Source organism: Anomaloglossus baeobatrachus, chromosome 8 (genome assembly GCF_048569485.1).
Source record: "Anomaloglossus baeobatrachus isolate aAnoBae1 chromosome 8, aAnoBae1.hap1, whole genome shotgun sequence".
In the NCBI taxonomy this organism is placed as follows: Eukaryota; Metazoa; Chordata; class Amphibia; order Anura; family Aromobatidae; genus Anomaloglossus; species Anomaloglossus baeobatrachus.
The window spans coordinates 44282347-44297110 of NC_134360.1; the positions used below are offsets into that span (position 1 = coordinate 44282347).

The 14764-nt window shown below is 50.6% G+C and overlaps 1 long non-coding RNA gene across 1 annotated transcript in view; it reads right to left on the reverse strand.

The window, feature by feature from the left end:
* The window catches only part of LOC142249146 (uncharacterized), a 130231-nt gene extending 119266 nt beyond the window's left edge, over positions 1–10965 (reverse strand). Inside the window, exons 1-2 of the long non-coding RNA XR_012724997.1 lie at positions 10878–10965; positions 10551–10634 (exon numbers count right to left, since the gene is read on the reverse strand). This is a non-coding gene — a long non-coding RNA (uncharacterized LOC142249146). The remainder of the gene's footprint in view (positions 1–10550; positions 10635–10877) is intronic.
* Positions 10966–14764: the final 3799 nt, after the last annotated feature.

The following is a 14764-nucleotide window of genomic DNA, read 5'->3' on the forward strand; positions in this document are numbered from 1 at the left end:
CCATTGATATTCATGTTTTCGAAAGACAAATGGAAACTGTCAGGACCATTCTCCGACCATCTTTTGGGATCTGTTTACCCCCCACCCCGTCAGGAATTAGTGAGGTCACCTTGTGTGTTGTGGGGTAACTTCAGAGGGGTCAAACGTACCCGTGCCTAAGGGTCCGAGAGTGTCCATGGGCCAAATCCAAAGACAGAGCGTGCGGTGACAATGCGGGATAATTGGGTCATAGACAGGTGGAAATAACCATGGATGGACCCTATTCCTCTATAGTGTCTATCGGATGTATAGGATTCCCGTGCATGTGACGTCTTTTGTTTGCTGCCATTTTTCAGCCTTGTTCGCTGTACAAGGGACTGATTTCCATCATTTACACCATGATGAATGCGCCGGGGCTGTAAACCTCATGTTCATTTATGTCTTAATGGCTACAATGTAAAGGTCAAGACATTTCATTACCGCGCTAAAAAAAAAAAACGACGGCAGGATTCTATATGGAAGACAAGACACACGGGCCACGTCTACAGCAAAACTTCATGTTCATCTGTTCTCCGCTGTCTGCTATACGTCCCATTAATAAGGTTACACTGGGACTGAGATCCTATAATGACCTGCTCAAAGGGGTTCATTATACTCCAATATCATAATAGGCAACTCTCAGGGTGGGGGGCTCTCACATTCAGAACTGCCCCAGCAAGAGGGTCTCTTTTTGGGGGGTCTAGTCTGAGTATTACATAAAATTCAATGGGCAAGTCAAGTTGACTATGATTGGGGCAGACGGCCCAGTGACTATGATGTAGATGTTAGCTACAGTACAAATGGGCGAAGGTCATGTGATCAGGAGGAGAACGGTGGGGGTAATTTTGACAATATTTGACCCCTCCTGTGTAGCTGGACTTTACCAGTCAACTGTCGCGCAGTGACTATTGGTGTCCCGGAAGGTGAAGATGGGTCTCCCGGCGAGTGCTGCAACACACAGGGTACACCCGGGAAACAATACAACAGAGGGGCCTGGATCTAGGGAGAGGGGAGCAGGATCATCTTCTAACACCCACCTGAGAGTGATCCCTACACTCCCTAATGTTTCTATATGAGTACTCCCCCTCGTCGTTGATCATGTGCGTAGGCACTTCCTAACACCTCTATACGAGTCTTTTCCACCATCGCCGATCATGTGCCTAGACCCTCGCTGGCCCTGAACCGACCCTGACTAGTTATGGCCATTGAAACACTAGTTTTCCTCTGCAATAAGATGACACAAGGTATCTAAGACAAACAGTTGGGGAAAGACACAACAATGAGATCTGCAAGGTTTCTTCAGCAGGAGCTTCACAGCTGCAACTGTAACATCAATACAGCTCTGCCAAGACGAGCTCCTTCAAGATGGACAGCTAAAGTTTGAGCTATAGCCGGCATAGGGTGCAGTGAGGAGCGGATATTTATAGCAGAAGGGAGTGGCTGAAGCTGAGGTTACAACTATCTGTTAGATCACTGCAGGATAGAAATACACCTTAACCCCTTCAATACTGGATAGTATGAAATACGCTCCAAATCACCGTAAATGACGAAGCAGATCTGCGATTAAGAATACGCTGTGATTTTCTGATCCCAGATCCCCCCCAAGAGCACATCAGGCTGTGACACACTCATGACGTCAATCATCTCTGCGCCTCCTTGCCATGGGCTGGAGTTTGCTCACAGCCTGTGACATACGGCATGCTGCTGCACAGGGGGCAGTCTGTCGCCTCTCCTGGGCCTATATACTGAAATCTCTCCTGCTCAAATGGGAAATGCTCCACAGATTTGCTGCAATATCATCCGATCACACCTTGTTTTGTGACATGTGGGCCAGCGTTATGCTCACAGGGCGAGCACAGGATTAGTGGGTCCGGACCACACCACACCGGACCAAAGTACTGTTCACGTGCCTGGAGGAGTGAACTGGAATGGCCGCCGAATCTTCACTAAAGCCACTGGAGGTGGCAATAGGTACATACGCTGGTAAGCAGCTGGCAGAGGGCAGCCACAGGGGATTTGCGATACCTTGACAGCTGGCGCCACGGATACAATATAGTGTCTGGTTATAGCAACAGCAGCAGCCATGTCATGGATGGATGGTTGCGGTAGCAGCGGCCGATGTGGATAGTTGCAGCAGCAGACTGGTAATGCACTGAAAATACGAATCAGCAGCAGACTACAACACAATGATAGCAGCAACACAATGGGACCTGAGAACTGGCAACATTAGGAACACGTTGCCCAAGCACCTACCTAAAGGGGAAGGTGCCTTAAATACCTCAAATATCTCAGCTGATACCTGAGGAAAGCAACAGAGACTTTGCTGAAACGCGTTGTATAAAACAGGAGTTTACCCTTTTATTAATACTAATAAAACAAATTATCCACAAAGCTGGCAGCCCAGTCATTAGCGCTCAACCAGACCGAAATTCTAATTCATTATATCAGCTGACCTGAGAGGCACTTCTGTGTCACAGCGTACATCCCCTTTAAGAAAAGAGGCTTGGACATGCGCACACCCTACAGGCATTCCCAGGAGGCCTGTGTGGTGAGTGCAGGCCCCGAGAGACAGCATGACCCCGGGACGGGACAGCCACTGCAGGATGGCCGGGTAGGTGAGAGAGCCAACGTTCCCACAGGGAGAGGGGGTCAGGACAGCATTGGGATGCCGGTTTGGGTGTTACAGCAAGCCATAATGGGACAGGTAGTGGTCTGAAGATTTATACAGCCAAGATGTTGGACAAAAGAAAGAATATTGTGTGTATATACAGTACAGACCAAAACAGTACAGAACAAACGTTTGGACACACCTTCTCATTCAAAGAGTTTTCTTTATTTTCAGGACTCTGAAAATTGTAGATTCACATTAAAGGTATCAAAACTATGAATGAAAACGTGGAATTAAATACTTAAAAAAGTGTGAAACAACTGAAACTATGTCTTATATTCTAGGTTCTTCAAAGTAGCCACCTTTTGCTTTGATTACTGCTTTGCACACTCTTGGCATTCTCTTGATGAGCTTCAAGAGGTAGTCACCGGAAATGGTTTTCCAACAGTCTTGAAGGAGTTCCCAGAGATGCTTAGCACTTGTTGGCCCTTTTGCCTTCACTCTGCGGTCCAGCTCACCCCAAACCATCTCGATTGGGTTCAGGTCTGGTGACTGTGGAGGCCAGGTCATCTGGCGTAGCACCCATCACTCTCCTTCTTAGTAAAATAGCCCTTACACAGCCTAGAGGTGTGTTTGGGGTCATTGTCCTGTTGAAAAAGAAATGATGGTCCAACCAAACGCAAACCGGATGGAATAGCACGCCGCTGCAAGATGCTGTGGTAGCCATGCTGGCTCTGTATGCCTTCAATTTTGAATAAATCCCCAATAGTGCCACCAGCAAAGCACCTCCACACCATCACACCTCCTCCTCCATGCTTCACTGTGGGAACCAGCCATGTAGAGTCCATCCGTTCACCTTTTCTACAAAGACACGGTGGTTGGATCCAAAGATCTCAAATTTGGACTCATCAGGCCAAAGCACAGATTTCCACTGGTCTAATGGCCATTCCTTGCGTTCTTTAGCCCAAACAAGTCTCTTCCGCTTGTTGCCTGTCCTTAGCAGTGGTTTCCTAATGTGACGCCCTGGGCAAGCCAGGGGTCACAGGTCACAACATCACATGCACCCCACATTCCCGGCAGGTACATCTAAGCTAACCTAAAATCCTTGTTGCCTTCCTCCAGGGGCTGATGTCCACACCAGGGGGTGGGCCGCCAGGTGGTTGGCTCCGCCCACCGAGGAGTTCACAGCCCTGGAGGCGGGAAAACCAGGCAGTTGAGCTCAGGCAGAGCTTGAGTGAAAAGCGAGAACAGCTAGGGAAGTGAAGGAGTAAACAGTGAAGTGGTAAAGGAGGACAGTAAGAGTGGCAACAGTAAAGAAACAGTTAAGAAAGCCTGAAGTTAGTCCGGGTGTGTGCCCCGGACTGAGACAGCAAGGTCAGCAGACAGCGGTGATAGTCTGCAGGGGGACTGCTTGGAGGTTGCTGGAAGGACCGCGGACGGGTGGTGACCCGGCGGTACCGGAGCAGTATACGAAGAACAGTCAGCACCAGGGCAGGGGCCTTTCGGATCCCGGCAAGGCTAGGAGTCGCCATAATTTGCCAAATCCGTCAGTGAAGGGGACCTCTGTCTCCTAACAACCAAGTCCCGATTGAAGGCAACAGCCCGACCGTGAAGGGGAGACACCGCCACCGCCAGGGCACCAGTTTCGCAGGGCCAGCGCCTGCGGGCAAAGTAGGGCTCCTTCGGCCCAGATTGAAGCCGAGGAGTGGGTAACCGGTGGGGACCCATCGCTACCAAGAGACTTTACATAGGTGCAGGGAAGAGACCGTCACCGCTAACTGCAGGGAACCGCAGCACCGTGAACCGTGCGAGGGACCCGTCCAACCAGCCGTTTGTTTACCGAGAACTGTGTCGTGTTTACTGGCTGAGTGAGTACCTCCGTGCCGTGCGGCACAGCGCTGCCCCTGCGCCCCTGCACCTCCACAGGCCCCATACCCGCCTGTCCACCATACCAACCCCATCACTGGGCCCCGAGAGCACTAAAACCCCTACCCACGGAGGGGCAAATCAACAACTGGCTGCTCCATACCATCACTCCCGGGCTCCCCAGACAGAGCAGTGGTGGTGTCCACTTAATCACCACAACCGTGGGTGGCGTCACGGACAATAAACTATCCCAAATCCCAATCCCCTTTCACTCACGGGTGAGGAGCGCCTCTCGAGTCCCCGGGATCCGGCCCAGCGCTAGAGCCACCGAGCAGCAGCAGGCCGCAGCAGCCGCGGCAGCCGGACCCGAGCAGAGGGAGAGCGCGGCGTCCCCTCCTCCGCCCGCGACAACTTGGCGTCACGAACAGGATCTTACCGCTCTGCCGTTGGGTAGAGGTGCGCCTTGTGACCGCCGGAGGTATCCGGCCGGAAAATTTCAGAAGTCGCCATCTTTGGCACGAAAAGTTCCTGCTCGAGCGTCTTCTCGAGTAGCAGAGGCGCGAAGGCCAAAACCCCGCCCCAAAAGAGGAGGGGCCGAAAAGAGGCTGAAGGAGACGGAATGGCGGCTAGCTGCATGTGAACGCGGCTATAAAAGCAGGGACACCAGGACCCTGCAGCCATCTTGTTCCTGGGAGAGGCCGCCAGCAACATGTTCATGCCGTCCCGCAGCACCGTAGCCCCCGCGCCTGGAACCGCGGCGTGGGTGGAGATCCGGACCGCGCAGCTCTACCAACGGCTGCAGGTCAAGATGCAGCTCCTCATGGAGGAGTGGGAGACCGACATGGCGGACGTCATAGCGACCGTGCGGAGACGCGAGGAGGAAGCGGAGGAAGGGAGGGTGAGTGACCCACGCCACCCCTGAGGGTGAGTGACCACGCCCTTGAAGGGCCGGTCATCGCGGCTGCGGGACCCGGTCCAAACCCTCTCCCCCTGCTGCCTCCCTCGCCACCCGTCTCGGAAGCCGTGACCCCGCCACTGGGCCCGCTACCACCGCAACCGGTAGCGATACCTAGCATCCCCGCCCAGGCGGGCCGACCTGCAGCCGGAGCCCGTAGTCGACCGGAGGTGCTGCCCTGGAAAGCCCCGAAAACCGAACCGGAGGCGTCCCCCGAGAAAGTCCCCGAGCCGGAGCCGATGACCCGCTCCGTGCCGAAGGCCCAACTGCGGAAAGCCCTTGTGCCCATCCCCCACACCTCGGCTGAGGTTGCGCCGGGTTGCCGATGCAAGGCAGCGTCTAAGGCCAAGTCACCGCAGGACCTGACGCCCAGAGTACCAGCAGTGGGCAATGTCCAACAGGTCTTGCGGGGCCCGACCCGTGCGCCGGAGCTCGCAGCAGCGCCGTATTGGGACAGGGAGCCAGTATCGTTGGGCCTGGAAATCGGTGAACGGGAAAGAAAGAAGGCGGAGTTGGTGGCCCGTGCAATCCGGGAAAAAGAGAGCCTCCGTCAGGCAACGTTCCGTGTCCGGGGCCCGCTGTACGAAGGGCAGGTGAGGCGGTTTGATGTCCGCCGGGGCTATGGGTTTATATATGAACCGGGCCTGGAGGCCGAAGTGTTTATAGCCCGGCGGGATGTGAATGCCCACCTGCCTGAGGAGCATCCCGGTCGTAACTTGATGCCGGGCGACATCGTGCAGTACACCCGGCACTGTGGGGAGAGGGGGTGGTTCGCGCTGGATGCGAAGTTAAGGGGCAGCCAGGAGTCCCGTGTGAACGCCGCACCCCCTCCCTCAGGTGATGTTGAGAACTCGGAATAACGGCAGCGGAGCACCGTTGCACCGTCCCCGTTGGGACCACCAGTCTGAGTATGTTTACAAGTTTGGAAAAGTTGTTGCAAAAATGATAAGCAAAATGAAACCGTGAAGTTCACCTGATTCAACCATGATTGGAAACCAGCCGTTGCCGGCACCGTTGTCCCCGTGGGGACCGTTTGAAAAGTGTTTGCATGAGGAACTGCTCATGGACAAGCCCGTGAACTTGCAGGGCAACCACAAACGTTAAGTGGCTTGTAAATAAGTTGTGTTACCGTTACCGTTTACGCATTTACCGCCTTCGGAGAGGCAGGTTGGAGGGAGGGCCCACAGCAGAGCAGGCTGGGGCCCAGCCACCACAGGAACCCTTGGCTACCCTCTGGAGGGGAAGGACAGATCCCGCTCGGGTAACTTGTGCTGGACTGGGGTCAAGGGGTGCTGCCTGGGCTTTAGGGGCAGCATCAGGGCCAGGTTACTTGGGTGGGAGAGAGCGGAGACCGTAACCGTTAACTGTTTTAATGTTTGCAACGTTTAAGAACTGAACCTCCCGATGTGGGATGATGTCATAACTTGTATAGATGTTACCGTTTTTTCTATCTTACAGAAAAACAAAAGGAAAATAAAACCGGCGTTGGACGGGCAGCCCGAGGACGGTCTGCGTTTTGCTAAGGGGGAATGTGACGCCCTGGGCAAGCCAGGGGTCACAGGTCACAACATCACATGCACCCCACATTCCCGGCAGGTACATCTAAGCTAACCTAAAATCCTTGTTGCCTTCCTCCAGGGGCTGATGTCCACACCAGGGGGTGGGCCAGGCGGTTGGCTCCGCCCACCGAGGAGTTCACAGCCCTGGAGGCGGGAAAACCAGGCAGTTGAGCTCAGGCAGAGCTTGAGTGAGAAGCGAGAACAGCTAGGGAAGTGAAGGAGTAAACAGTGAAGTGGTAAAGGAGGACAGTAAGAGTGGCGACAGTAAAGAAACAGTTAAGAAAGCCTGAAGTTAGTCCGGGTGTGTGCCCCGGACTGAGACAGCAAGGTCAGCAGACAGCGGTGATAGTCTGCAGGGGGACTGCTTGGAGGTTGCTGGAAGGACCGCGGACGGGTGGTGACCCGGCGGTACCGGAGCAGTATACGAAGAACAGTCAGCACCAGGGCAGGGGCCTTTCGGATCCCGGCAAGGCTAGGAGTCGCCATAATTTGCCAAATCCGTCAGTGAAGGGGACCTCTGTCTCCTAACAACCAAGTCCCGATTGAAGGCAACAGCCCGACCGTGAAGGGGAGACACCGCCACCGCCAGGGCACCAGTTTCCCAGGGCCAGCGCCTGCGGGCAAAGTAGGGCTCCTTCGGCCCAGATTCAAGCCGAGGAGTGGGTAACCGGTGGGGACCCATCGCTACCAAGAGACTTTACATAGGTGCAGGGAAGAGACCGTCACCGCTAACAGCAGGGAACCGCAGCACCGTGAACCGTCCGAGGGACCCGTCCAACCAGCCGTTTGTTTACCGAGAACTGTGTCGTGTTTACTGGCTGAGTGAGTACCTCCGTGCCGTGCGGCACAGCGCTGCCCCTGCGCCCCTGCACCTCCACAGGCCCCATACCCGCCTGTCCACCATACCAACCCCATCACTGGGCCCCGGGAGCACCAAAACCCCTACCCACGGAGGGGCAAATCAACAACTGGCTGCTCCATACCATCACTCCCGGGCTCCCCAGACAGAGCAGCGGTGGTGTCCACTTAATCACCACAACCGTGGGTGGCGTCACGGACAATAAACTATCCCAAATCCCAATCCCCTTTCACTCACGGGCGAGGAGCGCCGCTCGAGTCCCCGGGATCCGGCCCAGCGCTCGAGCCACCGAGCAGCAGCAGGCCGCAGCAGCCGCGGCAGCTGGACCCGAGCAGAGGGAGAGCGCGGCGTCCCCTCCTCCGCCCGCGACACTAGCAGCTATTTTACCATGAAGGCTGCTGCACAGAGTCTCCTCTTAACAGTTGTTCTAGAGATGGGAAGGTGTGTCCAAACGTTTGATCTGTAATATATATATATACATATATATATATATATATATATATATATATATATATATATATATATATATATACACACACATAAAAAGTTAGTTGTTGGCTAGATATCTGGGAGAACACTGGTATGAGGTGGGGGATGGGCCGGTGGATTGTAGTGGGTGCGATTGTTCTAGGATATGATAATAATGATTATAATTATATTATCATGTTGCATTATCCTCTTTATTATCGGTGACCTGGGGTCTCAGCTCTCATCTTCTCTGCTGAGGAGCTGACATTGGAAACTATGAATTATTTTCTCCTATTTGCTGCTGCCCGGAGCTGTCCATGGTGCTGCATTACAGGGCTAGCTGCGCTGGGCACCAGGGATAGATGGACAGACGGATAGAGGGATGGGTAACCCAGTCTGTGCTTTGTATTGTTAATGATTGTTGTACTTGTTTTTATGTATACCCTTTTCACTTGTAAAGCGACATGGAATAAATGGTGCAATAATAATAATAAACCGTATTTTTCGGACATAAGGCGCACATAAAAGCCTATGATTTTCTCAGAAATCGAAAGTGCGCCTTATAGTCCGGTGCGCCTTGTATATGAATACAACCAAGCATTATGCCTCCTGTTAAGAGACATGCTTACTCACAAAGCGGTCGCTGCGGTGCTGGTTGATGAGATGGGCGGCGCTATTCTACCGGGACCGGTGCCTCCTCTTTCGGCCATCTTGCTCCTCTGTCTTCTGAAGCCTGTGTGCATGACCCGTCCACGTCATACACACTCGTCGGCACGGAGGTCCTGCGCAGGCGCAGTACAATACCGTACTTTGCTCTGCCCTGAGCAGGGCAGATCAAAGTGCGCTTGCGCAGGACCTCAATGCCGGTGAGTGTGTATGACGTGGACGGGTCATGCACACAGGCTTCAGAAGACAGGGGAGCAAGATGGCCGAAAGAGGAGGCGCCGGTCCCGGAGAACAGCGCCGCCCATCTGGCCAACCAGCACCGCAGCGACCGGTTTAGGTGAGTAAAGCGTTTTTTTTTTATGTTCTACAGTGCAGCCTGCGCTCTTATATACAGCATGTTAGAATGCTGTACATAAGAGCAGCGTCGGACTGGCTACCGGAGGAATCTCCAGTAATGCCAGGCCTGGATTCAGGTACCGGCACTGCACTACGGAGCTCTCACCTGAGCTCCAGAGTGCAGCCTACACTGTACCGCGAGCGCCGAGTGATGGATTCCCCGGCGATTGCGGTTCAGTTCATGACAGCTGCAGACATCCCGGGCTGATCTCCGGTGCTGTCACCTGAACTCCGGATTGCACCCCGGCCTTTTCGCAGCTGTCAAGAACTTAATGCGCTGCGGCTTATAATCCGGTGCACCTTATATATGAACCTAGGTGCCATAGCAGGCTCTCATTGCTAATACGCCTTATAATCCGGTGCGCCTTATGGTCCGAAAAATACGGTAATAATAATAATAAATAATAATAATAATAAAATAATAATAATAATAAATAATAATAATATAATTAATAATAATAAATAATATAATATAATAATAAATAATAATATAAAATAATAATAATTATAATATATATATATATATATAATTTATAAAATAAATAATATAATATAATAATAATATAATATAATAATAATAAAATAATATAATTAATAATAGTAAATAATAATAATAATAAATAATATATAATATATAAATATAATATATATATATAATATAATAATATATAATATATAAATAATATAATAATAATATAATATAATATATAAATAATAATAATAATAATAAAAAATAATAAAATAATAATAATAAAAAAATACAAGTTACATTGTAGAAATGGAGGTTAAAAACGTGTAGAGTGATCTCCAATAAAGAATCCCCCTCTGTTGATCAGTTGGCTCCAGGGCATTACATGGACGTCCATTGATCTCCGCAGGCACTGTGTGATATCTTGTAGTTCGTGGTCTCCCTGGCTATAACAGATGGTGCTGGTGGAGGAGAATGGGGTCTCCACAGTGGGGTCTCCAATGACTACATGGTTGACTACTAATTTCTCTAGACAGGGGGTTCCTTAAAGAAATTAATTAGAACCTAAATTTGGCAAATTGCCTCGTCCTTGGTATTTTAGTGGCTGAGGGGTGACTAGTGTGCCCGTCCCCCGTCCTCAGCAAATCTCCAGTATTAATATTTATTATTATTTATTTTATACATACGTGTAATGTCTGTCATCCTCCATATCCGCCAGGAACTTTTTCACTTAACTTCTCGCTCTTCCCATCCTCTCGGGAATTATCAGCCTAAAATAAAAATTAAGCCATAAATAAATAAAATATTTATAAAAGAGTCAGTCTGAAGCTCATTAAGAGAATCATCGTTAGGTGCAAAAAAAGAGACAGATTACTTAATATCTGGTAGGTAAGTGCTAGTAATTAGTGTGTAACACTTTGATCATTAACGGGTGCATTCAAATTATCATCAAGAACATCTCCAGCTCCGCGCCCCCCCCCCCCCGCTCCCCGCTCCCCGCTCCCCGCTCTCACCTTCTGCTTCTCCCAACCCTTGCTCTAGGCTCCTGTGTAACTAGTAGGTTGTACATCCAGAAAGGTGCAGGGTGGGAGTGCAGGTATCATGTTAGGGAAAAAAAAGACCACTACTGCCCCCTAGTGGACAAATGAAAAGACAATGATTTCTGTTTCCTGGGGACGAGATTTCACATTTACAGCGAGCTGAGAAATGCGCTGTATCTGTGAGCGAGATGAGGATGGTTTATTGAATATGTGCAGTGTTATCTGCATTACTGACATATAGACAATGCTTATAAAAATGAGATTCCTATAGCACAAATTAGTTAATGTGTGTATTCCCACCAGCAGTGGGGTAACTAGAGTTCGATGGGCCCTGATGCAAAATTTGGACCTGGGCCCCTCCTTATATTGGTCAGACGTATGTATATGTATGCATACATTTAGCATTCTAAATCCTATAAAGACATATGAGTTGCCCCCTTCCCCCCCCCATTATGTAATAATGTCTCCCATCCTGTTCTAATGTCCCCCATCCTGATATATATCCCCCATCCTGGTATGTATATCCACATCCTTATATATGTCCCCCATTCTAGCCCACATCCTGGTGTATATAAAAACTCCATCCTGTTTTAAATATCCCCCATCCTGGTATATATATCACCATCCTGGGCCACTCCTAGTATATACTGTCCCCCTCCTAGTATCTACTGCCCCCTCCTGGTATATACTGTCCCTTTCCTGGGGCCCTCCTGGTGCATACTGTCCCCCTACTGGGCCCACCCTGGTATACAATCTTGCCCCCTTCAGGTATTTACTGCCTCCTTCCTGGTATCTATTGCTGCCTTCCTGGTATTTACTGTCCCTTTGCTGGGGCTCTCCTTTTGCATACTCTCCCCCTACTGGGCCCACCCTGGTATATAATCTTGCTCCCTTTTGGTATATACTACCACCTTCCTTGTATCTATTGCCCCCTTCCTGGTATCTACTGTTCCACTTCTGGTATATACTGTCCCCCTCCTGGTATATACTGTCCCTTTCCTGGGGCCCTCCTGGTGCATACTGTCCCTGTCCCTCTACTGGGCCCATCCTGGTATAAAATCTTGCCCCCTTCTGGTATATACTGTTCCCTTCCTGGTATCTACTGTCTCCCTTCTGGGAGTCTCCTGGTATATACTGTCTCCCTCCTGGTATCTACTGTCTCCTTCTTGTGGCTTTCCTGGTGTATACTGTCCCCCTCCTGGGGACCTCTTGGTATATACTGTCCCCCTCATGGTATATACTGTCCCTTTCCTGGGGCCCTCCTGGTGCATACTGTCCCTGTCCCTCTACTGGGCCCATCCTGGTATAAAATCTTGCCCCCTTCTGGTATATACTGTTCCCTTCCTGGTATCTACTGTCTCCCTTCTGGGGGTCTCCTGGTATATACTGTCTCCCTCCTGGTATCTACTATCTCCTTCCTGGGGCCCTCCTGGTGTAAACTGTCCTTCTGCTAAGCCCTTTCTGGTATGTACTCTTCCTCTCCTGGTATACACTGTCCCCTTCTTGGTATCTACTATCCCCCTCCTGGTATATATGTTCCCATCCTGGTAAATATATCTCCATCCTGTCTAATGCAAAAAACAACAACATTGTACTCACCCTCCCTGTCTCCCACTTTGTGCAGCGTCCTCCTGTGTAGTCAGTGCACAGTGGCCGGCAGCTTTCACCGGTGTCGGTGCTATTGCAGTGCATGATGTCATTGCCATGCGCCGCCCTCAGTCACTGGGATACTGACGAAAGCTGCTGATTGCCCGGCAACGTGTATTGCAGTATAGGGACCAGACGGGTCTCTGCACCGCAATGCATTTCAGCTGGATGTGCAGCCTTGGACGCACATCCAGCTGAAGCAGGTACTGGGACCGGCGGGCCCCCTGCACCCCTGGACCATGATCATTCCGCTCCTGCCCACCTGCCACAACAAGGTGACCTTTGAAGGGACCCGTGGTGGATGGGCACACATAAAATGACCAATTTGTGCACTAAGTAATTTCATTTTTAGAAGTAAAGTCTAATAGGCAGTAATACAGTCCTCATTAGTGTGTGCACATATCTGGCTGCACACAGTGTCTGCTGCACACAGTGTCCGTTATTTGCATATATTGCAGCTTGTTCACATTTTCTCCATTCTGTTAGGAGCTGATGGTCAAATTTAGTTTCCTGCAGATGAGGTTGATGTGTGAAAATACTGAATTGGGTAATGCATAAGAAAGACATTGCAATGGGCTGAACATCTAATTGTCTCAGAATCGGGGACTCGTTAAACAGCAGGGTATATTCATGTAAATTAATGATGGGTTACAGGAGAGGCCACGATGATCAATTAGTCTGCTAAGCAGGATTTCATGAAGATAGGCAGATGGTTTAGGGTTTGGGTCACTAGACTAATTAATTTGCTATTAATCTGACCCCATCATTTACAAAGTGATGACATATTTGCCTCCACAAGGTGGCGCCTTGGGGAACTGCCTGCATGCATAGCTGTGTGTGCAAACTGTACAATTAATGATAATAATAATAATTTTATTCATTTATATAGCACTATTAATTCCACAGCGCTTTACATACAATGGCAACACTGTCCCCATTGGGGCTCACAATCTAGAGTCCCTGTCTGTGTGTCTTTGAAGGGTGGGAGGAAACCGGAGAACCCGGAGGAAACCCACGCAAACATGGGGAGAACATACAAACTCCTTGTAGATGTTGTCCTTGGTGGGATTTGAACCCAGGACCCCAGCGCTGCAAGGCTGCAGTGCTAACCACTGAGCCACAAGACTGCAGTGCTAACCACTGAGCCACCATGCCGCCCACAATGTATAATGTAAACACTGGTGGACATAGACAGAAAAGAGACCCTGTGCAAGAACAATATATGGGCTCTTTTCCGTTCAAGAGCTCATGAAAATACACAATAACACCTGTTTTGAAAATAAAAATGGCCCCTTTACCTCTTGGGCTGCACCGATGATATGTCCGCAGCTGATGTACCATGTAATGCTTGGCTCTGGAATAAATCTTATGTGATTCTTTAGGAATATCCAAAATCTTTCTCCTATTTATGGCTTATCACACTGTGTTCAGTGGTCCCATCGGTCTTACATCCAACTACCCCCCCCCCCCCCCCGCAAAATGGGATTCAGATGTGTGCACCGACAGGGCCATTGACTATAATGGTGCAGATGGAGTCACTATGTGTTCTGTCGTGCACCATTTTAGGGTGTATACACCTACAAGAGACAGACTCCTTCTACTATGTCTGGGTGTCTACCTCCAGTAGGCGTATATGTGCCACCCCTGCAGCAGTCGGACTGCTTGTATCCGGGGTTGGCTGTGGCTCGAAGGTCCCCGGACCCAGGGCTCAGCGGCCACTCAATTTAAAAGGGGGGAAGATATTTACAAGGGATAGTTTGTGACGCCACCTGTGGTTCGCGGTAAGGGGAGTACCGATAGGAGTACCCAGGGTAGATGGAGGGGGGCAGCCAGATGGTGATCCTCCACGGGTAGGTGAGGCCCCGGGACTCTGGAGGAAGGTGGCGGATAGTGTTGTGCAGGCTATATGGGCAGGCAGGACGCAGCGAGGGCAGTGTACTCACTCAGGTCGTACGGATGTTGATGCGACCAATAAGCAGACTCTGACACAGAAGTAAACCAAGTCTCTGGGTATCACTGCCGCTTTGGGGAGCCCGTCCGGGTGTCCGTCCCCACTGGAATTGCTTAGTGGTCTCCATGCACAACTGTCTAGATGTTCCTAGGTGACCCGTCGGCCTGAAGCTGTCAGGGTCCCGCTCCCTTTAGGCAGTGGAGCAATGCTCTTGATGGCTGGCACTTGGGATCTCAGTGGGCCACATGGGTTGGAAAACCTT